The sequence below is a fragment of the Gobio gobio genome, assembly GCF_949357685.1.
Source record: "Gobio gobio genome assembly, chromosome: 11".
Classification (NCBI taxonomy): Eukaryota; Metazoa; Chordata; class Actinopteri; order Cypriniformes; family Gobionidae; genus Gobio; species Gobio gobio.
Window position 1 is genome coordinate 16,408,936 of NC_137104.1, and position 27,965 is coordinate 16,436,900.

Genomic DNA, 27,965 nt, shown 5'->3' on the forward strand with positions numbered 1-27,965 from the left:
CACAGTTCTACAAAGAATACAAAAAACTAATTGGAGTAATTTTTTCAGTAATTAGACTACTGGTTGCTCTGCATGTTTTTGATTCACTAAAAATAACTCATATAATCATTCATGTAATCGGGATACAATGGTTGCAGTATGTTTCTGTCATGATTCAGTCAAAAAGAAATGATTCATGATAGTCATTCATTCTACACCGGAGGTTCTCAACCTTTTGACACCAAGGTTCCCCATCTCCACAACAATATTTGAAGGCCCCATCACTTTTCTAGTTCTTTGTGATTTAAGCCCAATATGGCGAATAAGCACCGCCTTCTAAATTAAAGAGTTGATTAGTAAAGTAATTGTGTCACTGCAGCTGTGGTTGCTGTAGAAATAGGCAGTGTTCTGAGACTTGTTTAGGGTTCCGCATGTGTGTTTAGGGTTGTGGAATGAAAAATGCCGTTTTTTTTTTTATCATATGATTCGAGCGTTTAGAAACACAATTTATGAGACAGTTGTCCGATTTCATTGGTGATTTCAAAAATGAAATTTAATTGTAAACTTGGCGAACAACATGTTCTCATTCCCAACTCGTCACATATTGACGCTTGGTCTGAACCCCTCGGGGTCACTTTTTAGAACTCACCTTTAGCTTCATTTTCTGACGTGCAGGGTGTTCCATTTATTTCAGTTGTTTGCCCAATGCGTCAGATCAAGACACATTTCATTCTTTGCATTTGTAAAAGTAGCCTGATTTTATGAATATTTATAGACTACTTTTATATTTTGGAGCAATTAACCCCACTCCTACCCTAAACCTACCCACTTCTAAACAATATGAAACACGTAACAGGCAAATAAAAGTAGGCTACAGTCACAGGTATTTATTGCAAAAACTGAACAAAAACAGTAAAAGTTTTAACTCACGTTGCATTCCAAGTTATCTGAAGTCATACGATATCTATATGCAGGGCCGGCCCAAGCCCTTATGGGGCCCTAAGCAGAATTTTATTTGGGGGCCCCTCTGTGCCACCAATACGATTGACTATTGTCAATTCTTGATAGTTCGCACACCCAGTATCAATGTTAGTAGGCTAGTTGTAGCTGTGTAGCTTACATCATGTCTGGCTGTCATGTTTTTACCCTTATACGGTTTTTAATTGTAACAGTAGCAAACCCACAAGAGTGGTCAGGTGTTAATATTCAAAGCCTTACAGTTTTACAGTTCAGACTGGAATATGTATTTTTTATTTTTTTTAAAGTAGTCTCTTATGCTGAATATGCTCACTTTTCCCCAGGATTCTTTGATGAATAGAAGGTTCAAAAGAACAGCATTTCTCTGAAATAAAAAGCTTTCAAAAAATCCTAAAAACATTGTAGTCAACTGTTTTCAACACTGATAATCATAAATGTTTGTTGAGCATCAAATCCTCATATGAGAATGATTTGTGATGGGTCATGTGACACTGGAGACTGGAGTAAGACTGGAGTAATGATGATAAATTCAGCTTTGATCACAGAAATAAATTACACTTTACTATATATTCACATAGAAAACAGCTGTTTTACATTATAATAATATTTCATAATATTACTGTTTTTACTGTAGTTTTGATCAAATAAATGCAGCCTTGGTGAGCAGAAGAGACTTTTAAAAACAAGAAATGTTGATTTCTTTCAAACATTAAACCCCCTGGTGGCCCCCAAATCATAACCAATATATAATTTCATCATGACGATAACATTCCCATGCCCAACACGTCTGTGTATGACGCCAAAGGTTTCTCATTGAAATCAATGGAGCACCCTGCGCGTCGGAAAAAGATGCTTAAAGGGTACCCTATGCGTTAAAAAGTGACGAGAGACATTTCAAAGATGGCCGCTGAGTGAAATGACTTGTCTTAAAGGGATAGTTCACCAAAAAATGAAAATCCTGTCATCGATTACTTACCCTCATGTCGTTCGACACCCATAAGATCTTCGTTCATCTTCGGAACACAAATTAAGATATTTCTGTTGAAATCCGATGGCTCAGAAAGGCCTCCATTGGCAGCAATGCAACTTGCATAAAAGGTACTAAAGACGTCGTTACAAAGTCCATCTCACTACAGTGGTTTTAAAATAATTTTATGAAGCGACGAGAATAGTTTTTGTACGGAAACAAAAAATCGAAATAGTGACTTTACTCAACTTTATTCTGGGCCTCAGATGTGAACGCACGAAGCACCATGACGCATGCACGAGAATATGACGTCGAGCACAGTTCGGGCATCCGGGAAATGCACACTTTGGCACCATTTTGAGCACTACGCCAATACCTAAAGCACAATCAATGTAGAATTCAACAGCTTCGATACAGCGCGTCTTCCTCTGCTTTTAAGCAACGCTCCTCGCTTCCGAGTCATGTGTCAGAATGCCAGCTCTACTCTCGCAAATGCGTCGTGGTGTTTCGTGAGTTCACGTCTGAGGCCTAGAATCAAGTTGAATAAAGTCGCTATTTTGATTTTTTGTTTGCGCACAAAAACTATTCTCGTCGCGCTTCATAAAATTATTGTAGAACAACTGTAGTGAGATGGACTTTGTAACGACGTCTTTAGTACCTTTTATGGGTCTTGTGAGTGCAAAATACATTGCTGCCAATTCTGAGCCATCGGATTTCAACAAAAATATCTTAATTTGTGTTCCGAAGATGATCCAAGGTCTTACGGGTGTCGAACGACATGAGGGTAAGCAATTAATGACAGAATTTTAATTTTTGGGTGAACTAACCCTTTAAAGGGACTTTAATAATATCTTGATTTTTAGTGGTTTTAGCTTATTTTAATGCTTGTTTTGTCTTATTTTACACTACACTGGTCAACCCTGTACTCTTTTAGTACAGTGTTCCATTCACATCTCAGTGGAAAAATACATGTGCAAAAACATTACTTTTTTTTTGTTTAATAAGAACCCAGCCCTTCCCTTATTGTCTCTATTAATTGAAAGAAAGTATGTGAGGTTTGTTCATCTGCTTTCATGAGCACTCTCACTAATGTGCCTCCGTGAGGTACATCCCTCTGCCCAGCCCTGTTGAAAGAGATGTTCTCCTCTGGACATTACCCAGCCCTGCCAATATCGTAATTACAGTAATATCCTTTATATAGGGAGGCTGCTGAGTCTAAATGACTTCCACATCATGGAGAACACATGGAAAAAGCACTTTCCTCCTCTCTGCCCATGCAGCATTCATTTAGCCTAAACCTTTGGTTAGACCACATGGGCCACAGGTGGCTTTGACAGAAGACATGACTTTATGAGACTAAGAAGCATCTGTCAAGGTCAGTGATTGTGAAACAAAAACAAACAAAAACATACTGTAATCACATCGGTAGCTTATTTGACCTGTATAATTCTTGTTTATTTGAACCTTTTAGTATGTTTGGAGAATATATATATATATATATACTATTTAATATTGCTCTTCAAACACATAAAGCACTGTGAAAAAGCCAAATGCATGAGTAAAGAGAGAGCTTTAAGAAGCTCTTCTCATTCATCTGTTAGTTTCATTCAGTGGTTTTTGCATCCGTTCATAATCCTTTGAACATCCACTCTCTTAAGAGGTGAAAGGTGTTCTAGCACCTAGTCAAAAGCATTAAGGCTGTGAAAAGCACATTATCTCAATCATCACCTTGTGCTTGTAAGAGGCAGTGAGTTAAGACCCGTGTGCTTGTCTTCAGTGACCACAATGTTGGGGTTGGTCAAGCTTCCACTAAGATTATGGGGCAGCTCCTCCTGTTTCACCAGAAATAGCTCAACCTGGTGATAATCCCCTAACTGAGCAGAGGTGACATGAACAGCGTAAGGATTAGCTGTCGCTGAGCGAGACAGTGTCCAGGTGAAAGTGCCGTCTGCTTTACAGGTCTCTGAGTCAGGCAGAAATGTAACACCAGTAACCCTGCACACGGTTTCCTTTGATCGTGTGTTTTACCTTGCAGAAGTGCATGCAGGGAATTATACTCTGAAACACAGGGCTTCCTCACTGGAGGCTTGCTAATTTGAATGTCGAGGACACATGCTGAGAATTTATTCTTGTTTTCTTATTGATGACTGAATCTGTGCCCACAGAATTTAACCTCCAGTCATTCATAAAATTCACAACATGCTCTGCATTTTGTGTGTTCATTTATTAAATATCTTGGCTAATTTGATTATGCTGTCAGCTATTCAAAGTGTTGTGCTCTCAGATGAACACCTTTATATTGATGGACTGGATATTGATACTGATTCCCTGATTCGGTTCAGATTCATTCTAATTCTGATTCATTTGTGTGTTTATCTAGCCTGACATCGTCATACTCAATTCTAGTCAGAATATGAGTCTGATACTGCTCCGTTGGGCTGTGATTATTGGGCGTGTTTCAACCGAACCAGGAAAGACCTCAATTGGATAGACCTACAACCAATCAGAACAACGGAGCGACGCATAACGTTAGTTGTCAAATGTCAACAGAACTCAACTGCACTGTGTTGCCATGTCCGCGGGTTGAAGCGACCCCAATTATGTGATATACAGACCCAGATATGCGATTTTTGGCTGCCAGCCCTGCCAAAATAACACACATTTTACCCCCCAAATGCCTTTTTTTCCCCGGAAGACCCCCCTGGAAAGCTATTGGGCTTGTTTTTGGCTAGTTTTGAGGAACGTTAGCAATTGGGCGCGTTTTGTTGTAAAAACTTGGCAACCCTGTCTGCACGCACGCTGGAATAAGTTACGTTAAAAGAAAAAGATGAGTGTAAACGATCTTTGCCGGTGTTGTAAAAAAAGAATTTAAGGATACACAGAGTACTTACCAACACGATCATCATTTCTGAGAGAAATAGTAAAGGTGAATGCATATACAACAAGTTCTCCGTTTAGGATTAGAACAAATTCAACCCAAGCGCTCTTTGGTGACGTGGATGATTACGTTAATGTTGATCATCTGTCCATCATCGTCTAAAGCCGCCCTGACAATTTCATTGGTCCGAACAGTTTCTGTTCGGGCATAATTACTCCTCTATGGAGAAAGTCCAGACCGAACTGCCCGAGTAAAAATGTTGTGGGCGGGGCTAAGTTCGGCTGGCATCCAGGCTAGTGTTTATCAGTTATAGGGTCAGATTTACTAAACCGGGCAAATAGACCCTTTTCACAGTTGACGCGTTTTAACGGTCATCAATATCATAAATCCTGCCACGTTTTTTTTATTTTTTTTTATTTTTATATGTACATTTATTACACTAATACTTTTATTTTATTACATTTGGACCAAATTACAAAAAACAAGTTACCGCTGCTGTGAGGGTGTTTCTAATACAGCGTCTATGGGACTGATGGTAAAAATTTACATATTTCTCTATTTTCACTGCTGTTATCAATTGTGAAATTGCGAAAGTTGTGAAATCACTATTGTGGCGTTTTTTTGTGCTATTTGCGCAAATGGGCACACAAAAAATATTTAATGTATTCTCTCATTCACAGCTATAATAGTTAACCCAACTATGACGACTTCCGCTCTGAGAAACCAGGACATGTGAAAAGGGTCTATTAGGGTGAGAGCGCTGTACATCTGTAGTTCATTTCTGTACATTCATAATTACACTACACTACAAAAAAAGGTTCTATATGGCACCAAAAATGGTTCTTCGTCGTAATCATAGAGGAACCACTTTTGGTGCTATATAGACTCTCAATCTCTCCCATGCCAGACAGGGGCGCCCCGAATTTAGTGATTCAGGGTTTATGCATGGTATTTTTATTTCTTATGCATATGTTGTGATTATTTTATCATTATTAATAAACGCTCCAAACGCTCTATCTCATACCACAAGAAAAACAACAAACGGTGCTAATATACACACACAATGTGGTGTAATACTACAAAAAATATATATAATCATAACCTTTATCTCCATTCCAAAATTCTAGATGGCCAGGCAGTGATTCATCTTTTATAAATCGTTAAAATATTAATGTCTGCAACGCTGTGAGCACAGAGACTGTTGTGTAGACTGTAAGTATTTTAATGTTTAACTTTTTAAAATGTTTAATATGAATAAATAGCGCTCATAAACGGCCGTCGATGGCATTCTCAAGTGAAACGAGTTGAGGCTTGGACCCAGAAACGGCGTTACTTGCGTCACGACTTAACAAGCGGATATAAATAAACTTGTAATAAAATTGCCTTGCCTACACTGTTGACACTTCCCTTACACCTAACCCTACATTTAAACTTACCCATACCACCACACCTGTCCCTAACTTTACCCGTATCCCACCTCAATATCAGCAAAAGTGTTTTGCAATACAATAAGAACATATTTTTTGAGGTAAGTACATAGTAGTTAAGGCCACCTATAAAGTAGGACCTACTGTCCTCCCATGAATTTTGTGCCTGAAAGGGAAACTCCTACAAATGCATATGCAATAAGGTCACCCACAAAAATAACCATGTCCATGCCTTTTTAGCGCTAATTTATCACTGCGTGTATTTAGTAAAGCCTGACAGTAGTTTTTGTACAGTTTTTTAGACAGTAAATCTGTCCCATAATATCCAGTTTGCTTGCATATGAAAGACATTCTCTCTCTGCTAAAGCTAAGTTGTCACAGGGCAGTTTATCAGACCGATTATATTGATGCTTGTGACTGGATATTGATAAAGATTTCCAGATTCGATTTTGTTTTGATTCCGGTTCATTTGGGTGTATTTCAGTTGTAAAGTCAATTTTGCTTGCATACGAAATAAGAGGTTCATATGTAATCTTGATTTTAGAAATCAATATTGGGATGGTTTAAATAAAGAACCAGAAAATCAAGATTTATCAGCACTATTAAATCAATTGATAGATGCTTTTTCAAATGATGTATGCTGGATTTAAAGTCCCAGTGACCCGGAAGTTGCAATTGATTTTATTTCAGTGCTGTGACGTATTTCCAAGTGAAATGGAATATTGAATAGAGGGCAGGGTTTTACTTCAGCGCTCCTCCTCTCTCCATCTCTCGCTCATAGCAGACTAACGGTTGGAGGAGAGTGGTTAAGGATATTCAAACCCAAGCCGTCAAACTGGCATCATTGGAAAGGGAACGCCATTCCAGACCGGAAGTTACTTTTCAGATTTTGATTAAAGATTACCACGGCAAACTTTTTTTTTCTTTGTGTATTAACATGCACAGATGAATTGTTCACCCTAAGACCAGTAATGTGTGCTTACAAAGTAAAAAAGATCGATTTTGATTTCTTGAGGACTTTAAGATATAGATTTTATTGGTTTATACATTACCTGGGAATCAAACCTATTGAACCTTGGTATTGCTGTCATGCTTTTCTGTTTGAGATACAGTACAACATGAGCATGTTTAAATCAATTTCACCGAATTGCACAGATTTGTCCTTTAAAAATCAGGGCAGAACAATCTGCATGTTTTGTCTAGTGACTTTATAGGCGCTTTCTTATTTGTGGATACTGTTGTGATATTCTCTGGGACTTCAAGTCCAGCGGTGGAGGAATTCAGTCACATCACTTTATAATTCACATTTCAGAGAGAGAGAGAGAGAGAGAGAGAGGGGGGGGGGGGGGGGGGTTGATGATATAGCAACAGTAATGCAATGAACATCAGCTGAGTCAGAGCTTTGGCCTCCAAACCAGCCATCTCCATCTACCAGTAACACGGCCACTCAAAACACACACACATACTCGCTCTCATATCATAACATGATCATCCTTAGGATCTATTCTCCCAGGATTTGATTAATGTCATTTCTAGTTCTTTGCCCATGAGACTCTTCAGTCATGCTTCTATGGACTAGACTTAGTAATGACCAGTGGTGTGATTTTAAAGCAGACCATCTCCTATTAATTTCAGTGGACATTAATATTTTAATTGGTTAGAACTAGAATGCCTACTGTTAAAATTCAAATTCTGTAAAGTCCATTTTGCTTGCATATGAAAGAAATGTATATGTAATCTTGATCTTGGCAATTTAGAAATCGTTATCAGGGTGGTTTAAATGGGAGGGGGAAGGGGGGATGGAGGGCTGAAAATCTATATTTTAATCCAGCACTATTTAAACAATTGGCAGATGCTTTTTAAAATGATGTAGGTACGCTGAATTCAAGATATAGATTTTATTGGTTTATCCTGCTGGGAATCAAACCCATTAACCTTGGTATAACTGTGTTATGCTTTACTGCTTGAGATAGAGGAAAACATTTGAGCAGGTTTAAATCCATTTCACAGAATTGGCCATTTTACCTATTCATTTCAGTGGACATTGAAATTTTAATTCAGCTCTTGAATTTGAAGATTAAAATGTATTTAAAGATATATTAACTAACAGTGTTGGACAGATTGAAGACAAATGTGAATTTCTTTTAATTTTATTCCATTTTAATTCTTGCAAATTTGAATTATAATGCCGCATCCTGTTTGCTACCTATTTTAAATTGAGAACCTAAACCTGAGTGATTTCAGTTAAACTCTGAACCCTGTTGTCTAATAACGAGAAGTTTTGTTTGATATTGATGTTAAAACTATTCATGTTAAAGGGATAGTTCACCCAAAAATGAAATGTTGCTGTTAATTTACTCACCCTCAGGGCAGGCCATCCAAGATGTAGGTGTCTTTCTTCAGTAGAAATGTAAAGAAGATTTTTAGCTGAAACTGTGGTCCTTGGTGATTCATATAATGCAAGTCAATGGCTACCGTCCCGTTGAGAGTCAAAAAAACATTTACAGGCAAAACGAAATGTATAGGGTGTGGCCTGAGGGTAAGCAAATTAACAGCACATTTTAATTTTTGGATGAACTATCCCTTTAACATGTTAACACAAAATGCCGCAAGTAGCTGTAAATCATGATGTCAGAAAAAAATGCACGATTTTTGTCTTGATGTTTGCCTTCCTGGTGGGTCATCATGCAGCTTGGGCAGATCCTGCTGGGAAGCTGTTAATTAGCCGGATCTCTGTCAAAGCTCTGCTTGGCTGGTAGCCTTTAAGATCATGCATTAAGAAGTTTAAAAGCTACTTAGTCTCACACCAGAGAGATCTCATGGTTTGGATCCTCCTCGCTTTATTGTATTTCTAGTCATTTGTTTAGTGCAAGGAAAATGTGCTTTCTACATACTGTAAAGTCTAATTACTTAAAGGGATAGTTCACCCAAAAATTATCCCATGATTTACTCACCCTCAAGCCATCCTAGGTGAATATAACTTATTTTAGAGTTATATTTAAAAAATGCCATTGCTCTTCCAAGCTTTAGGGTAGTGAATGGCGGTCCTGATTTTGAAGTCCAAAAAAGTGCATTAATCCATCATAAAAGTAATCCATATGGCTCTGAGGGGTTAATAAAGACCTTTTGAAGCGAAGGGATGGGTTTTTGTAAGAAAAAATATCAGTAGGCAAAATATCTGGCCTTCTGTCAACTCAGAAGCTATAGTTATATTTTAAAGTTTTAAATATGGATATTTTTCTTAAACAAACCTTTATTAACCTTTATTAAACCTGCCGGAGCCGTATGGATTACTTTCATGATGGATGGATGTGCTTTTTTGGGCTTCAAAATCTCGCCCCCCATTCAATGCTTTTATTAAGCTGGGAAAAGCCAGGACATTTTTTAATATAACTCCGATTGTAATTCGTCTGAAAGAAGAAAGTCATATACACCTAGGATGGCTTGAGGGTGAGTAAACCATGGGGTCATTTTCATTTTTGGGTGAACTTAACACTATTAGAGCCGCATAGGCTATTCCCAATCTTGTCACCGTGCTATTCTCCACCTTTCAGCAGTTATCACGATATCCCATCATAGTCAGGGCAGGATTAGTACAGATCAGGGATCAGGCCTCTTAAAAGTAAAACAGACTATCTATCTATCTATCTATCTATCTATCTATCTATCTATCTATCTATCTATCTATCTATCTATCTATCTATCTATCTATCTATCTATCTATCTATCTATCTATCTATCTATCTATCTATCTATCTATCTATCTATCTATCCTAATGTTTACAGTCAGCTATCATTCATGACTCCCACATGAGCTTTTTTTTCCCCCTCAGAAGGCGTTGCTGAACCCCTCTAAAAGGACCTAGAGACAGTAGCAGCGGTCCCATTCGGCGTAGTGACATCTTATTAAAGCGGCACCACGTAATCCTACCAACACCCTCCCTTGCTTTTAAATCCGCTCGTCCGGTGCAGTTCCGTAGACGCACAGCCTCCTCCTCCAGCAGAGCAGCGCCGCGGCTCGTGTTCCTACGGTAACATGGTGTGCAGAGCGCGGCAGCAGTAGACAGTATCGCTGGACCGTAAGAGAAGGCGCTCGCGCTGCTTATCCTGCTCTCCTTCCACAACATATCAACACATCGAGGGAAACTTCGCGTTTTTTGGACACGGTAAGATGGCCAATCAACGCGTCCTGCGTACTCACTGTAAAATATTAATATTTTTTAATTCTTAATGACGGAACGTTGGCTCTCCTCTTGCAGCGAGTCTGTATTGTCAAATAGCATCCCATCATAAGCACGCGCGAAATAACGAGCACTCTTGAGATATGGAGAAACGACCCCAAACGAAGCCTAGTTTTAAAAAGCGACAAAACAAATGTAATTGAAAAGAACGACGCGATTGTAAAATACCGTATTATTTTTTGATCCAGTGACTAGTTCACAACACAGGATTTGGGTCATTGTGCAGCCTCCATGTCTTGTGAACAGTACTTTATGAATGAATTGATAGTTTTGTAATTATGACGGATGTAAGGCATGTTTAGATGGGTCAGGGGTCGTGCTCGACGGATGTGCGCGCTTCCAGTAATTCTGTTTGGACAGTCAGTCGATGCTATTGTTCAAACTGACGAGCTTCTGAAGAGCTCGAGGAAGCGGGACATGGATCCTGCGCAGGCAACACTAGGCTGGGATAAGTCATTAGCCTGCTCTAAAAGTGACCAATGCAAAATTATTTTGAAGCAATTATCTACAATTATTATGAATAGTAGCACACTGTACCAAAGGCTGCAATGGACTCCAAAGGCATTTCGACGAGCAGTTCGATCTTGAAAAAGTGACATATTTACCTTTGTAGGCTACTGCACACGTGAGTGTGTATATTTTATGACGCATTTTTTATGCTTTTAAAATAACCTAGTTATTTAATCTTTTTGATTATAGATGCAAAAGCTATAGCCTACTAATAGCTAACCCCTACTACAAAAGATTACTCATCAGTGAAAATAAATGCATGGTCATCATGAATGAAAGTGAATATTTAGGTGATTTCGTTCTGATTGCTTGAATTTGAATATGGTAATATGCACAAGATAATATCACAATTCAAGATCTAAGGGGTCTCACATTTTACTTAAAAAAAAAAACTAGACAAATCAATTAATGTATGTGATTTTGTTCCTTTTATTAATCCGAGTGACACATCCAAATTGAACTTGCATATGAATGGATGTTCTCAATGCCATTGATGTTGGTGAAGGCTACGGTTATGTAAGAAGATAAGAGTGGGAAAGGCGGGCTCATCTGTAACAGTCTGTTTGTAATCAAGCTTCTGGTCCCGCTGAATCCCTTCAGGACACACTTTATTCAAAGACGCACATTGATCGATGGAAAGGGTTATGACATCAGGTCAGGGTGGGGTCAGGGATTTTTTCATGGTAAGATGTGTGAGATGTAATGTTTGTTTATGTTCTCGAAAGGTAGATGTGGGTGGGGGCTGAATTTTCAAAATTACGTTGAACACCAAATTTCTATTTTTGTGTTCCATGGAAAACAAATAAAACCATATGGGTTTGGAACAGTGAGTAAATAATAAACATACTTTAGATGAAACATTTCTTTGAAGAAAATTTTTTCTTAAGTGCTCTGTATTTTCTGCATGCCATTAAACGCCACCATTAGGATCAGTGCGTGAGACACATGATGCATTGCCTCTGTGAGGCCGGAATCTCCTGTCGGGGCTTTTTCTTGGATTTCTCTTAGAAATCTCGTGGTCTCATTAGCTATCTCATTAGTTCTCACTTACTCAGAGCATGTGATCCTCTTTGTGTTGGTGAAAGGCTGAATAGAATGTGGATCTTCATTTTCATGGTATATGCACTCAGCATAGAGAAGCTGTGGTTTGCTGCACATAAAATGTAACTTTATGACACACGTTATGGTGGAAACACTGGTCCATAAAACATCCACATTACTAGCTGTGAGTTAATGGACATTTGTGATAATATTAGTCATGGCACTTAATCTGAGATAAAGATGAAATTCATGGTCGTTGTTAGAATACATTAAAGTGCCCTTTGTAATTAAGATCATCAAGATATAAATATGGAAATAAAATCGCATTAAGTGCCATTATTTTCAATGCAGCAGGGAGACTTTTAGTGTTGCTACAATCAATACTCCTGCAAAGTTTTTTTAGAGGCATTTAAAATCAAATAAAAATTCTGATTTTCACTTTTCTCTGTATTATGAATCAGCACTATGCGTCTCATTTGAACACTGTGAGTAACCAAGCCCTGCGTGTGCTTTTTACCTGACCACTGCGTTCCACTCAGCCCAATTGTGGCTGCGCTGTGGGATGTGATTGTGAGTTTGAGAACCTTTTCAAGGGAGGATGTGGCTTTTGCACCCCACTGAGAAGTTCTTGCTTCCTTTTTCCATAGTATACCCAGTTCCAGCCTTGCCCTGCGCCTTCCATTAGACTGCAGAAAGGGAGGCCAATTACTCTCAGCAGCCGCGTTGTGGTTGATTCTAAGGAGCTCTCTCAGAAGCGCTATGTTGTTCTACTAGGAGAGTGTTTGTGGTAGGATGTGTGTGTGTGTGTATTTGTGTGCTCAAGTGTTTCTTTGTTCGCCTTTGTCTGTTAGTAAATGCAATCAGTGTCATGCTGTTTTTTAATGCTTGAAGGCTGCAGAGAAACTTAAGAGCAATATAAAGTCTGTGGCTATTCCTGAAAATTCACGAGTGCCCTTGTTAAGTATAGTTACTTGATTACTTGCAACCAGGGCCATAACCGACATTGAGGGGGACAAGTCCCCCCTCTAAAATTAGAAAATGGCAGAAGACAGAGGTGGCCAATCAAATCAAGCTTTACTGTTCACAGAAGACGAGTGCGAATTCAAACATGACGCTTTAGTTTTAGCAGTGAAAGAGTACGTTTTAGCTGTGGCAAGATGTACGTAGCTAATCATTTAATATTTGACAACTGTTTACACTAGACATTTTCAGCGACCTGAATTGAAAATATGCAATCATTTACATTGTTCATGTAATTCATAACTGAGTTTGACAATACAAGAACGTTTTGCGTTTTTGACATATTAGACATACAAATAAGAGTGAATGTGTATAATTTAAAACAAAAATATTATTTGAAAAATAGTTTAAATTGATTACTTCATAACTACAATAGACCTCCCACATGCAAAAATATCTAATAAAAACCTTTGGCCCCCCCCAATGTCCAAGACATGGTTACGGCCTTGCTCGCAACACTGAGATATTATGCTGCTCGAAAATGTGAAGTGTCTCAAGTACTTGTGTTTCCTTTTCTATGAGGTCATTCTGACCGACAATGCTTCTGTACGTGGCGTTGAGAGAGTTTTGGCTCTTTCAGTGGATCTTCCCACAGTTCAGATGGGCTGGCTTATTTTCAACATGCACTGGGCCCTGATGAGTCAGTTCCTTTCGCTGTCATATTTTGGACGACCTTTCATTGACACTGGGGAGTTAAGAGGACCTCTTGAACTTGATGAGTTATATTTGGTATTTAGAGATGACTTAGCTGCAGACAAAGATAAGAAGAGGAAAAGCAAATATAAAGTCAGTTGCATAGGGGACATTTAGAAACACAGGTTCTTTGTACTAACTGAGAAAAAGTAAGCAGTGTTGTGCCATCGACAGAAAAAAACACAGAATAAACCCTGTATTATTCACCATTTTAGCTTGTGGAATGAATGAATTATTAATACATTTATTGGCAAAAAGAGTATTTCTGCAATGTCGTTTTTGTTAACCTAAAACGTTTGTTTTTATAGGATACAGCGTCCACTCCACAAGGTGTCAGTAAAAAGTTCAAGCCTAATGTTGTATCAGTTATTTAGGAAGATGAATGAAAGCCAGCGAAGCCAAAAGAAAAAGTGCACTTTTAAAAATAAAATGACTTGCATATTACTCGCACAGCTGGAAGTTTCTAACACTCCTAAAGAGCTTGATTATATAGTTGAGGTGTGTTTAATTAAGGTTGGAGCTAAACTCTGCAGGACGTTGGTCCTCCAGGAGCAGATTTGGGCATCCCTGTTCTAGAGTAAATCATAAGGACTCGTATAACTTTGACATACTATGAGTATCCTCAAAGGATTTATGGATACTAATATACAAAATGAGAGCGATCGTTGAAGGTCAGTGCACACAATTAGTCTTCAGACTCCCTTGGAGTCACACTGATGTTGAGTCATGTCAAGATATGATAGTGGACTAAGGTCAACACAGTTTACACAGACACCACCTATTATAGGATCAAAGTAAGACATTTGATCCCAGGCATGGGGATTGTAGGGGTTCTCTTCTTGCTCTGAGACTGTGCGCTGTGCTACATGATAGCAGTTGAAGGAGAAATTCGTGCTGAGGGGGCAAATTGCGTTCTGACGAAAGGGGATGTGTATTTTTAGTCTTGGCCTCATCACGACAGGAAATGGGATAGTGGGCTCCATAATGTCTCAAATAACATACTTTTTGAGACATTTTTGTTTCCCTTTCTCCCCACCCTTAACACAATTTCCCAAGCTCGCCCACTAAACAATAGGTGGAATAGTTCATCCTTATTTGGGAATGTCATGGCAGTAGTGTGAAGACCTCATATAGGTTTATCATATAGATTTGTGTATTGCAAATTTGTCATAGCCATGTAATGTTTATTAATGTGTCGAAAATTAATGTTTAAGTGAATCCAAATTGATTTAAATAGCCATCTTGGGTGATACACTCTTATTTACTCTTTTCCCGCCAGCGTTTAAAAAAAAAAAATTCCAGCCACCGCCAGCATTTTTGATAATTTTCACGAAAAATTGAATGATTCCCAGAATATTTTGTTGTATGAATATCTAACATGCAAAATATCACAATAAAGAACAGAGCCTGTGTTTTTAAATACAAATATTTTATTCTAGCGTCATTCAATCTTTTTTTATCAACACTTGAATGTAAGTAAAAAAGCAACATTTTGAACAAAAAGCTGAGAAAATCGTTTTTTCCCCAAGACTGCTTTTATCGCTTGTTTCTGTTTTTTCTTTTTTTCCCCTGTGTTTTGATCCAGAGATTCTGTACTCTTTCAGAAGATGCGTAATAGCGCCCCCTACTGTATAACAGTGAAAACACAGAAAATTATAAAAAGCATTTCAAACACTATCATTGCCATTTCGCCGTCATGTTTGTTTACTCTAAAGTCACCTTTGACCGCAAGAGATTTCGCGAGATTTCCTGTGTTCACAGGGACTCTGGTTGTTTGTGAATGGAATCTGTTAGTGTGTGGTGCACTGTCTTGGTTACATCGTGGCACTTTATAGGAACAAAACTGTAAAATCTATTATTATTATGTTTGTGGTCTCTCACATTTGTAAATCTGATAAGATTTTAAAAATCTTTTCATGTGGGCCAGCCTTTAGTCTATTATAATTTCTCAACCATGAGTTTGCAGAGTTTGAATTGAAATCGCAGGCGTGATAGGAAAGAATTACTTGCTGTCCTGTCAAGGGACATGCTGAGGCTGGCATACCGGGCTGATGTCTGGACATCCATAAGGGTCAGCACTTTTGAAGATCTGGTTGTTTCAGGCCACTTTGAAGCCTGTTTTGTTCATCGTCGGGGACCTTCGAAGTGAGAGATCAGTTCTCCTTGACCTGAATACTATGGTGCCCAGGGCAATTAAGGTGTGGTGAGAATAATTACGATGTGGGATGGAGGGTGTCCTCTGAGTCTGGCACGTTTCACTGTGTAGTGTTAAAAATGGGAATGAGCTGTGCTACATTTTGCTTCCATTAATGGAAACTTCCACAAAATCCGTTGTACTCTGTGACATGAAAGAAAAAAAATACAGAACAAATTGCAACCTGGTCTCATTATGAAAATGTACCTCTGGCAACGTTTTTGCAAACCGCCAAAATACGTACCAATAAGTACATATCTCTGCAGTTTCAAAGTGAAATGAACACTAGAGGCAGTAAAACAGCAAGCACTTTTTATCGTTTTTTTTTCCATGTAAATGAATACATTTTGGAGTTTGCGTCACTTAATCTGCTCCATATGCTCGGCTTTTTTTATTTAATAAGTTTGCTCAGTAGCTCAGCTGGTACAGATTTGTACTTGTAATAATGAAAGCTCAGGTACGAATCCCGTGAAAGACAAGTCATGATAAAAGAGCTCAAAGATGAGTTCACACAAGCTAACAAGACATGGTTACTATTGTATTTTTGTCACATTTGCTTTTGTTAACACTATCGGTTAGGTTTAGGGTTTAGTGTAGGTGTACGTTAAATAAACAATGTCACAAAACGTCTGATTGACGCTCATCTGTTCCGGAAAAAAAACGAAGCTTTTGGCGGCACCCAGTGGACATATCACTTTGAAACTGCAGTGATATGTACAAATTGGTACGTATTTTGGGGTTTGCAAAAACGTTGCCAGAGGTACATTTTCGCAATGAGACCAGGCTGACAAATTGAGACCTGATATCTCTGTGAATGTGAAGTGCCTGAGTTTTTGGCGATACCAATATGACTGATAAAAGTAGCATAGTTAAAAGTAGCATAGTTAAATGATAGCAAATAAGATATCTTTCACCATTATCAATTGCTTTTAATTAAATTCAGTTGACGAATTTAAATGTAATGTTACATATTTCTAATCATAATTCACTGTAAATGTTTGAAAATACCAATGCACTTTGTAAAGGCTGTCAGTAAATCAGTTTTGGCCAATAATCTCAAAATCAGGCTGGCCAAAATATATCAGTGCTAAATTATATATTTTAATGATGGCAAATTATGAAATTTATAGAAAAAATAATTGTCAAAATAATAATAATAAAAATAGTAATTTAAAAGATTTGGAATTGACGAAAGGAGAGATGCAAAATCAGTTAAATTATGCGTTTTCATGTTTTCCTTTTTCTTTAGTGTGTTATGTAGGTATTTGTGTATGTATAAGATCTGCAAAGTTACAAAGCTCAAAGACCCAAAGCACCTTGATTGAATTTTCCCTCACATACCTACGTCAAATATTTGCATAATGCCGCCCATAATATGCAAATAAAGAAGGCGTGGCTTCAGTTATCGTAGTAGGGTTGTTGGCGCCATGTAGTGGAGACCACAGATATACATAATAAAGGCTAGATGTCTCGTCCGCACTGCTGGCCAATGGAGGTCGACGTCCACACCTGGCGGCCATCTTCTATGCGAAAGCACAAGCACTTTATTTGGCCTTCTGAAAGTGGACGCAATTAGGAATTGATTTTTTATCAATTAAATTTATTTACAACACTGTTCCAGAACAGTACAACCCAAATGTTTGTGTGTGTGCAGCACATTTTATGGAGGACAGTTCCTGAACCTGGGAGAGTACAAGGCGAGCTGTGCACAAAGGCTATTTCTAAATAATGGGGCAATTCCAACTTTACTAGGGCAATCTGGTGCTTCTGAATCAGAGCCTGTAAGTATGTTTTATGATTTTTTTAAGTATTTGCTATTGACCAGAGTTTTGTGCAGTGTAGAGTAACGCATATTGTTTGTCGTTCTTACGATCAAAAGTGCAGAGATGGATTTATGTTTACAAACATAGTATCTTCTGTTCTCTGTATAACTTATGATGAAAGGTTGACAAACATAGATGCATTATATGTTCTGTTTCACACTGGCTGCTCAAGCAGAGCTTACAACCTACCACTGTTAAACTGAAGTCGTGCTTGCAAAGTTGCTTCCGATTGATTGGTTTAGTCATCTGCATTTTCAGAATCCAACTTGGGCTCCAACTGATATGGTAAAACTGACGTCTTTCTAATTGCTTTGGAAGCTGAAGCTCTCGATTATGGTAAGGGGCGTTACATTTACGACTCGCTTGAGGTGTTCGGGCAATCACTACACCCTTAAAAATAAAGGTGCCAGGAAGAACCAAAAAGGGGTTTTCACAGCGATGCCATGAAATAACTATTTTTGGTTCTCCGAAGAACCGTTTTGTGAAAGGTTCTTTAAAGAACCATTTTTTTCTAATTATTTTAGTCTAAAGAACCTTTCTGCGCTACAAAGAACCCTTTGTGCAATGGAAATGTTATTTGGATATTAAAGGTTATTCATGGAACCATACACCCCACCAAAGAACCATTTAAGAACCTTTATTTTTAAGAGTGTACACACTGGGTCAGCTGGCCAATCAGAGCATACTGTGCTTTTCAGAAGGAGGTGCTTTTGTTAGAAATCAATGCTTTTTTAGAAAGACTGGGCATAGAGGAGCTACAATAATTTACAGTATGTGACAAATAATGTACTTTTTTAACATTAAAGCATGTTAACATTACACCAAATACACCAAAAACTGATCTTTGAAAATAGCATCATATGACCCCTTTAAAATAGACATTCACGAGTTCACACTTACATCAAATTAATAGAGTAAAGATTATGCGTATTTGGCGTGCTGTCCGGGGGAGGGAATTTTGGCCCGAACCCAGAGTATCCCCCCCGTGATAGAGATAGTCTATAACTAGACTGTATTTTATTTTGGATTGTGTTGATGTCTAATAAGAGTTTATTAAAATCAAAGTAAGGAGATGGGGTGGTGGAGGGATGCTAAAATAAAAGCGGTCAACGAAAGAAGGTAAATATGCTGTATATATATACACCTCTTATCGTTGATTAAAGCGATTAGCTTGATGTGCTCCACATCTGTTTAATTAGGTATAATTATCTGAGGGTGCTCCACTTGTGTTTAATTAGTTTTAATTTTCTGAATGTGCTTCTCCCGAAATTTGTTTATAAAACATCAATACGTATATCGTCAGATTAATTGATCTGGATGATAAATTGGTGTATCAATTTCCACAAAAATATACCACATACCAATATTTATTGTAGGTTTTACCTGAAAATGATAACTTAAAAAATATTGACAAATAAAAAATAAAAAAAAACGTACAGGCTAGCAGTGTTTACACTTTTTTCAGCATCTCAAGTTGAAGTTAATGCAGTATGACACTGGACTAAGGGCCTTTATGAATTCTATCCAAAAGGAACATCCTCAAAACAAAGCTAAATAAAGCTCTGTAAAGATCACCTACAAGCTTGTTCATTTAAACATGCCAGCCTGAGGAGGTGGGCTCCCCAGCTGAGTCTTGGTTCCTCCTAAGGTTTCTTACGGATCTTGCCTAAACATCTTTCCCTTGCTATTGTCGCTGCTGTGAGTTTTTCTGCATGTGGATATTCTAGTTTCTATTTAATGTCTAAATAGTTAAATATGGTTTAAATAAATTTGAATTGAATTAAAAATATGACATAAAAACCCTGATATGATTTAGCCGTACAGCTGGTGCTCTTCTGCTTACCCTCTCTCCACTGTCTGCTTTCTCGTTCCTCATTAGTGGATTCTGAAATGTTCGTAATTGAGGCTTAAGGAACATGTCAGTAGTCTGGCATAATATGGCAATTGGAACAAGCGTCTGTTGGAAGAACAGATGTGATTTGCAGTTGATAAGTGCCTCAAGACCACCAGAAACCAGGTTAGCAGGATTCACAAGCTCAGACAAGTGACTGCAGGCTGAGCTGTAGAGATGTTCCAATCAGTGTTGATGGTTTTATGTGATTGTCTGCAGGAAGACTGAGTTTTTAACCTGTTCTTTTGCCTACGGGAAAACCAATCAACTTCTGAGTTTACTAAAGCAGTGCAACAACAATATACTACTGTTTTCCCAGGCAACCAATTTCTTCTCTTTCTTCCTACATAATAATAAAAACAACCAAAATTAATATTTCATGTCCATGTATGTATTTTTTATTTTTTGGTATGAAGCCAGTGGTACTATAAGTGGGATAATGTATGATCAGCCGGTTATTATTGCAGATAAACTCAGATAAAGCCTTTCACTTTAAACCCCTCTCCGATTTGCATTGGGGTTCTGATCAACTTGCATAAGTAATGTTTTGCTCTTCCCTTGTGAAAAAGATATGTGCTTAATTGTTTTTTAATGTGCACTTGTAGTGTACTTAAAAAATGAAATTACATTTAAAGAGTCCTACTTACGTGGGTCAAAAAAAGCACTCTAAAGTTCAACTAATTGCATTTTATATAAATTTTAGGTATAATACATTGGTAACACTACAATAAGGTTTATTAGTTAACATTAGTTCGCTACATTAGTTAACATGAACTAATAATACATTTGACTTATGAAGTATTTATTTATCTTGTTAATGCTAACATTAGTTAATGCACTGTGAACTAACATGAACAAACCATGAACAGCTGGATTTTTATTAACTAACGGTAGCAAAGATGAACTAATGCTGAACAGAGGTGTTGTTCATAGTTAGCTCATGTTAACTAATACAACCTTATTGTAAAGTGTTACCAATTCATTTTCATTGAATTGTAAATAACATGCAATTAAGTGTCCGAAACCATTACACTCGGTTCACGTTTCTTTTTCACAAGGGTTGAAATTAAGGTGTGTTTATATCATTCTTAATATTGGATGGATGTAGAAGATTTGATGTGTCTTCCGACATTGACGAGCTGACATCTTTGAATACTGAATTGCTCACAACCCCGATCACCTCTTACACTAATAAGATCAGACTCTCTGCGAAAAGCTATTTGTGTTCCTCGAGCTAGTACACTGAGAGCTGATGACCAAATCCCAGTCAGTGGGATTTACAGCTGCAGAAGGACTCGTGCAACAGGTAACTCCGGAGGGATGAATGATACGCTGCCTTCGCTTCACTCCGTTGCGTTGCACGTCCCAGGGGGGAAATGGGAAATCCAAAACAAAAGTTACATTCTAATTACGCCAAATTCAGGTTCTCCTGAGCTAATGTGCAGATGGCAGAACAGGAAATTACCATAACCCAAACCCTTAAAAACATGGCTGCTGTTTTTTTAGGGAAACTGTGCCCCTGTTTCTCTACCCTGATCATAAGTAATGACTTTCAGGCACAGTTTGAGGAGATATCAGGTATGGGCCGCAGCAGGCAGCTCCACAACCCTTTGAGGTGATTTATGTGTTTGTGTCTTCTCCCAACGGAACAGTCAGCCAGTGCTGGACTGTTTGGCAGGAGACCACCACCGAATTTGGCAGTAGGAACTCAGAAACGATCCCTCAGCAACTTCAAGCAGGTTTACGCTTGAGACAGGAATGAATAATTTGTTAAGCATCAGTGCTTTTGCAGAGGTTCTGAAGTAACTCTCTGGGGTGTATCTAAATTGTGCTAATTGCAATATTTTGATAAGCATTGCCATGTATCTTTAATCCATCAACGATAACAGAATACTAGACCTTCTGTGTGCGAATGTGTAAGCAGGCTGTGCAGAGTAAGGTGTTATCTGAATTAATCTGTGCTTGTACAGCTGGGAGATTATCCAGTTGACATATCTCTATGTTGATGTTATGTTGGCATAATGTGCATGGAGGTTAAACTAGGGTAACTGTGCTATAATCTTGTCCAAATTCCCTGGAGTTGATAAGAGTAAAGTGGCATTTCAAATGGCTGAAAGTTAGTCAATTGCACAGTACAGCTGGTTGCACTAAAGTATTTCTTTTTAAAGACAACATGAAATGACATTCACAAGCCATTTTACTTATGTAATCTGACCTTTCTGAGTGAATTAGGATATGCTGTAATAAAAAGGTTGAGTGAGAGTTGATTTAATACATTGGGAATTGATTGGATTGTGAAAAGTGTGAACAAGTTGTGGAGAGGTCTCTATTGGCTTAACTTTAAGCGGCCTTGATATATTGGATGTCAGCTGCATCAGATTCGTAAAAAGACATATTTTAGTCATGAGTTGTGAGATTGACAAATTAACAGCAAGTTAAAACAGACATTAGAAAATGACTCTTATGGTCAAGTTCTTTTAATGAATCATAAAAAATGACTAACTTCTTTGTTTAAATCAGACGGATGAATCGTTTACCGAATGAATGCACTGAATCAGTCAGATCTGTTACTGAATCAACATCTAAGGCGCGGTTTATACGTGATATTACGGTGCACTTTCGTCTATGTACGATCACAAGTGGACGGCACTAAATCCAGGTGTAAACAGGGTCTTGTTTTGGGCTTGTCCACTTTTGTCCACTTTATCCAAATACATTCAACTGGATTGCTTTTGTAAAAGGCCGCCTACTGACTTAAAGGCACAATATGTAAGATTTTTGGATTAAACTAACTTTTGGATTAAACTATCCAAAACCCACTAGAACAGTGTTATATATTTTGTTGACTTGTGTACTTACACTATCCCAAATGTTTCCAAGAATGTTTAAATCCAGAGAAATTTGCAATTTGAACCAGGACACGGATCGCCTATCAATGACATATCATATGTTTTATTAGACAAGGGAACAACTGTTTGGAGACATTCATATATATAAAAGTAATTATTGTACAGTAATACAGCATTTTTCTGTCATACAATATGTTTTAAAATTAATTGCTACCATTTAGCAACACAAGCCATCCAGTATTTATTAATATAATATTCTAATATCAATCTTGCTTACTGCAGTGTGCAACAAGTGTCTCATAGCACCCGGGGAGCAAACACACAGAGTAACGTTATAGCATAATTTTCAACACACTCAAATGTATCTAATATGATGAAACAGTGCTGCGTTACCCCATATACGCTTGACTGGAAGAAGCGGAAGCGGCGACTGTGACATAATAAAGGTTCAGCTGCTGTCGAGCCATGTGTCACGCTTGTCTCATCAGCAATCGCTTCAGCGACCTTGTTCAGCTCCCACAGAACTAGGCCCTACTCTGCTTCATACTACAATAACGTTAATAATCTCATCCATGAACATGATTTCTGCCCACGTCCCGTCCAAATTCTTTTCCACTGGCTGTGAGGTGAAGACTACACCTCCCAAGATTTAAAGCCCGCAAGACGGGATTTAAACTTTGTCAGCTGAAGACAGTATGGGAGCTAATTTAATCCATTAGATTGAAAGATCTGAAAAGCCCATACATTTACCCTCCCATAGATCCTCCCTTAGAATAAATCAGGACAGAAGTGGTCAAAAGTGGACAAAAGAGACGGATTAAAACACCAGGTGTAAACGGGAATGTCTCTCCCTCGTCTACTTGTCATCCGATCGACCAAAATGCATCTTAATACCAGGTGTAAACTATTACTCTCAGGGCTGGTTCACACAGAATGAGTTTTTGCTGTTAAAAACATGAGACGTAGTTCAATGGAATAAAAAACATGCAAGGCAAGTTCTTTTAACTTGAGCGCCATGTTTTTTAGAATGCTGTTTCATGCTTGAGATGTTGCAAAAGACGCAAGACACAAGTGCAATGCGTTTACATGGGAACAGTGGAAGCAATGTAATGCAGTAAACTGTCTTTAAAGAGTCTTTATCATGGCAACATGTTTTCCTTCTATGCTCACTGGAGTTTTAAGATCTCTTAACAAACTTATGTTACTTTCAGTGCCTGTGTTGATAATTTAGCCATCATTCATTTGTTGCTTTTGGGCACTCTGTAAGAGATCACCACTCTATACCCTTTGGGAAAACAATGGCACGTAATACATACTCATTCTATTTAAGTCACTGCCTGAGGGGTCCTTAGACAAATGCTAAACCTCTTTATTGTTTCCCACTCCCTTGCGCATCAATTCCACTTTGAGAAGGCTGTAAGTCAATCCTGAGAGGCCGTAAGTCAAACTGTGATCGTGGTCCAAACTGCAGAATAAAGGTGTGGTTTTCTCTCAGCTCCAGAGCATTTCTTCCATTCGAACACTTTCTGGCTGAGAGCAAACGCACATCTTATCTGAATTTTAAAATGCATTTAGAGAGATTTAAGGTCAAGGGGTTGTTCACTTGTGCAGTATTTCAGAACAGTGTTTCAGCGTAGTAGATAAGCTGACTTTTATGAACGCTGTTGCGGTGTTGCATGTGTGTATTTGTGTGTGCGTGTTTGCTATCTTTACAGACTGTACAGGAAAGTCAGTCAGGGATCCGACGTAAAGAAATGAATTATGTTTTGGACTGAGTATGTGGCAGATGAATAGAGGATTGATATTGGCACTTGCAGGCACATATAAAACTCTATATTGCGATGTAAAACCTACTGCCAAGTACACATCAATAAGGTGACAGGTAATAAAGCTAAAGACTCAGGTCAACAAGCTCTTATGAGATCCTATTGTTATCTATTGAATTCCACATCTATAACGAGAAACTCTAAGGTGGCGAATCCTGATTAGTCCCTGAGAATGAATTTTTCATGAATGCGAACATCTCAATGCTCTTGAATTCTTTGAAACTGAATGCATTACACAGCCTTTAAACACTGCTTTTCCATCTGGGCTATTGCGTGCGGCATGAAAGGTATTTAAGTGAATTCAAAAAGGTTGATGTTTGTTTTGAAAAATACTTTACTCTAAAAGACTTTCGTTTAGAGACACACTGACACACCATTTGTCTGTCCCTGTTGGTTTCTCGGATCTCAACTGAAATTCTCAAAACTACTTGTTCAACTTCCACACCATCTAGGGACTTGTGCACATCATAAAAGCTCATTCTTTTGAACAAGTTGAAAATGCTTTGGTACATTCATGCAATTGATTATGTACAGTTGTCGGCTGTTTCCTGTTGCTCAAAATGTATTAATCTGGTTCTCTGTTGAATAGTCTTACCCCTCAAAACATCTAGGCTTTAGTCCATTGCATTAGTAATGTGTCAAGTATATTTTCTATACATTTCTGGTAGACTTTTTTTGTAAATGTGTCCTAAATTGATGAATCTTGAATTTCACTAATGACGGGGAATGTAAAGCATTAGATCAACCAATGATCAACCAGTTCAATAAAATAACTCCGAGATTCATGTCATGAATCTTCAATTGGAAAGCATATATGGACAGAGCACAACACAGAGTTATAATTACTTCCAAATAATGGAAGAACAACAAGGAAACAAACACACTGAAAAAAATGATTCGTTGAATTTACTACAAAAATTTATCGTAAGTGGTTGCAATCAATTTATTTTTTCTCAATTTAAACAAAAACACATGCAATTCCCATAAAACCAATTAATTTTTTAAAATTAAAATCAAAAAAATAAATGTAAATTATTTAAACGAGCACAAATTAATTATGCTTAATTTAATCGGGCCATAATAATTTTTTTCAGTGCAGGTCAACAGCCTGGAAGAAGGAGTAAGGATTTGTGGTGAAAGGGTAGGGAGGCAAAACAGAGGAAGAGGTAGATAAGGCAAAGGACATAGGCAGGTTTCTGATGAAATGCGGACCATGTTATCAATCATGGCCTTTCGATGGCTAAGGTGGGTCAAAAGTGTTAAGCCGAATGTTGGGAGAAAAAACATTTTCACAATCATTTAAGCATTTTGTAGACAGAACAGTATATGTATTTCAACAGTGTGCGCTGTACTCTAATGCTGTATACTTACTGTAATGCTTCATATTACACTTGCATTTTAGGGGTGTAACGGTTCTCTGTATAAAATCGAACCGTACCGTTCTCCACCCATAGTTCGGCACACACTTGCACCGAGGTTCATCTCAAATCTGACGATGCATCTATAATATGGTTTGTTGCAGACATACAATGTTAGGCAAATTTATGTTTCTGTCGATGGATACAAATTCCGGCTTCCCAATACATTACAAAAGCGATTATCAAAAAGCGTGGACAAAATGGTTACGCTTGTATACGAGTACTGTATGCTCGAACATGACCCATCAGTCATTTACGCCATCATCACCTGGGTGTTGATAGCGCGAGCGCAGGTGAGACCTGAACACCACACATTGCTATTTGTGTTTAAACTAAACTCATTTAAGCTTTGGCTTTTAAACATTCAAAAGCAAGATGCGAAAGAGAACTTTCGAGCACCGAGAGATTTGTGTGTGTGCACTCATCTGAAGCACGCACACGGCACGTCGCAGATAGCGTGGAAATATAATAGAATTCTCTTTCAAGTCTTGCACTTGAACAGACAAATTCACACAAAAATTATGTCAACATGCTAGGGTTGGGTATCGTTTGGGTTTTTATTGTTACCGGTGCCTAACCGATACTTTTAAAGTGGTAACGGTGCCTGAACCGATACAAAAAACAAAAAAAAGCCACAAAAAGAGGTGGATGAGATTAAAGAATGTCTTTTTATTGTTTGTTTTTTTATTATTTAAATGTAAAACTTTATTAAGTTTAAAGTATACTTAAATATATAAATATAAATAAATACAAAACACAATTTACTTAACAAATTCACAGTAAAACTAAAGCCACCTAACCAGTGGCGGATCTAGAAAATTTTACATGGGGGGGGCAAAGGGGTGGCAAGAGGTCTTGGCAGGGTGGCAGGGGTAGACGGTACATGGAAATCACTATATGTGAATTGCTTTAACAAAACAAACACAAAACCACTTTTAAACTACAGTACTTATTGTTTAATCATGCCCTTACACACTACAAAGGTTTTTAATTCACAACAGGAATAAGCCCAGTGTTCAAACAAAACAAAACAGTATAAAAAGCAAAATGAAAATATAAAAAAGTACCATAATTGTGTCCAAGCTGCAGTGGACTGCAAATATACAACAGTGGACAATACTCAAGTTCTTATTATAATTAAAAACTTATAATTACAGTCCACAAATGAAATGACCCATGATCACCCATCTTTTTTAGGGAAAGCTTAAGGCGACTGTTGTTGTGCTTTGCAGCAAAATGTTTCAAAAACAGCGTTATGTGTTTCTCAACATGTTAGTGTTTACATGGTACAATTTCTGGTAAGCTACACTTTTTTGTTATTTCAATTCAATTAAATTATTGTGATTTGATTTAATATTGACTCATTTGGATAAATATTAGGCACACAAGATGTACCTAATCTCAAGAAAAAACAACTCACCTAATGCTGTAAACATACAGAGAGCCCTATCAGCTGGCAGTGTTATTTAAGGTTAAAAATAACTCAAATTACATATAATGCGTTTTTTTTATTATAATAACAACTTTATTTAATTATATAAATAAAAATATAATAAATATGTAATATGTAATATGGTACACTACACATATTTAGCAAAATACTCTCGACTATAGCACATTTCTAGCCAACTAATGTGCTATAGCCTAAATGGCTAAATCATTAAATCATAATCATTAAATGGCTTTCCTGAGGTAAATGTTATGTGCCATAATTGTTCTCCAGTTGTTATATTGACCCCTTTGTTAGATTGATAGGTCGATATTATGTATGATGAATATACATTTAGGTAAGTTTTAGGCTACTGTTTCTTTCAACATTGTTCATTCGTGTTTATTTACTATTAGCTAGTAGAGATGATCGGTCCACATGCAGCTAGGGATCTGTCACGTAACATTTACAAGCGCCAAAACGGCATTTATTGTTTGAATTTCGTAATAAAAGTGACAGAATCTGAGAGCTGAGATTTTTTTTTATATCATAAGTAACCTGCTCTGTCTTGTCTGTCGGTCTCCGTGTCCTCTTTGCTTCGCGATTTTTCTGTGCGTGAGAGCGTGAAAAGTGTCAATTGCGCGTGTCTCACGGTGAATGCGTGAGATTTGGCAGTTATGGATACAATATTTTTATATTTTTTATTAAGCTGTTCTTGTCTTTACTAAAATCAAAATTAGGCTAATCAGGAAGAGTGCTCTTACGAATCACAACCGCTGATTTTGGCTAACGTAATAGACT

The 27,965-nt window shown here is 37.7% G+C and overlaps 1 protein-coding gene across 4 annotated transcripts in view; it reads left to right on the forward strand.

The window, feature by feature from the left end:
• The first annotated feature begins 10,099 nt into the window (after window positions 1-10,099).
• Window positions 10,100-27,965, forward strand: part of hpca (hippocalcin) — a 55,737-nt gene continuing 37,871 nt past the window's right edge. The window contains exons 1-2 of one of the 4 annotated variants that reach the window (XM_079830027.1): window positions 10,232-10,395; window positions 17,583-17,709. The gene's annotated coding sequence lies outside the window, so the exon portion shown is untranslated. Of the gene's footprint in view, window positions 10,396-10,857; window positions 11,096-12,668; window positions 12,809-17,582; window positions 17,710-27,965 lie in introns of those variants that run through there. The other 3 variants (XM_079830028.1, XM_079830026.1, XM_079830029.1) reach the window with 3 other exon arrangements.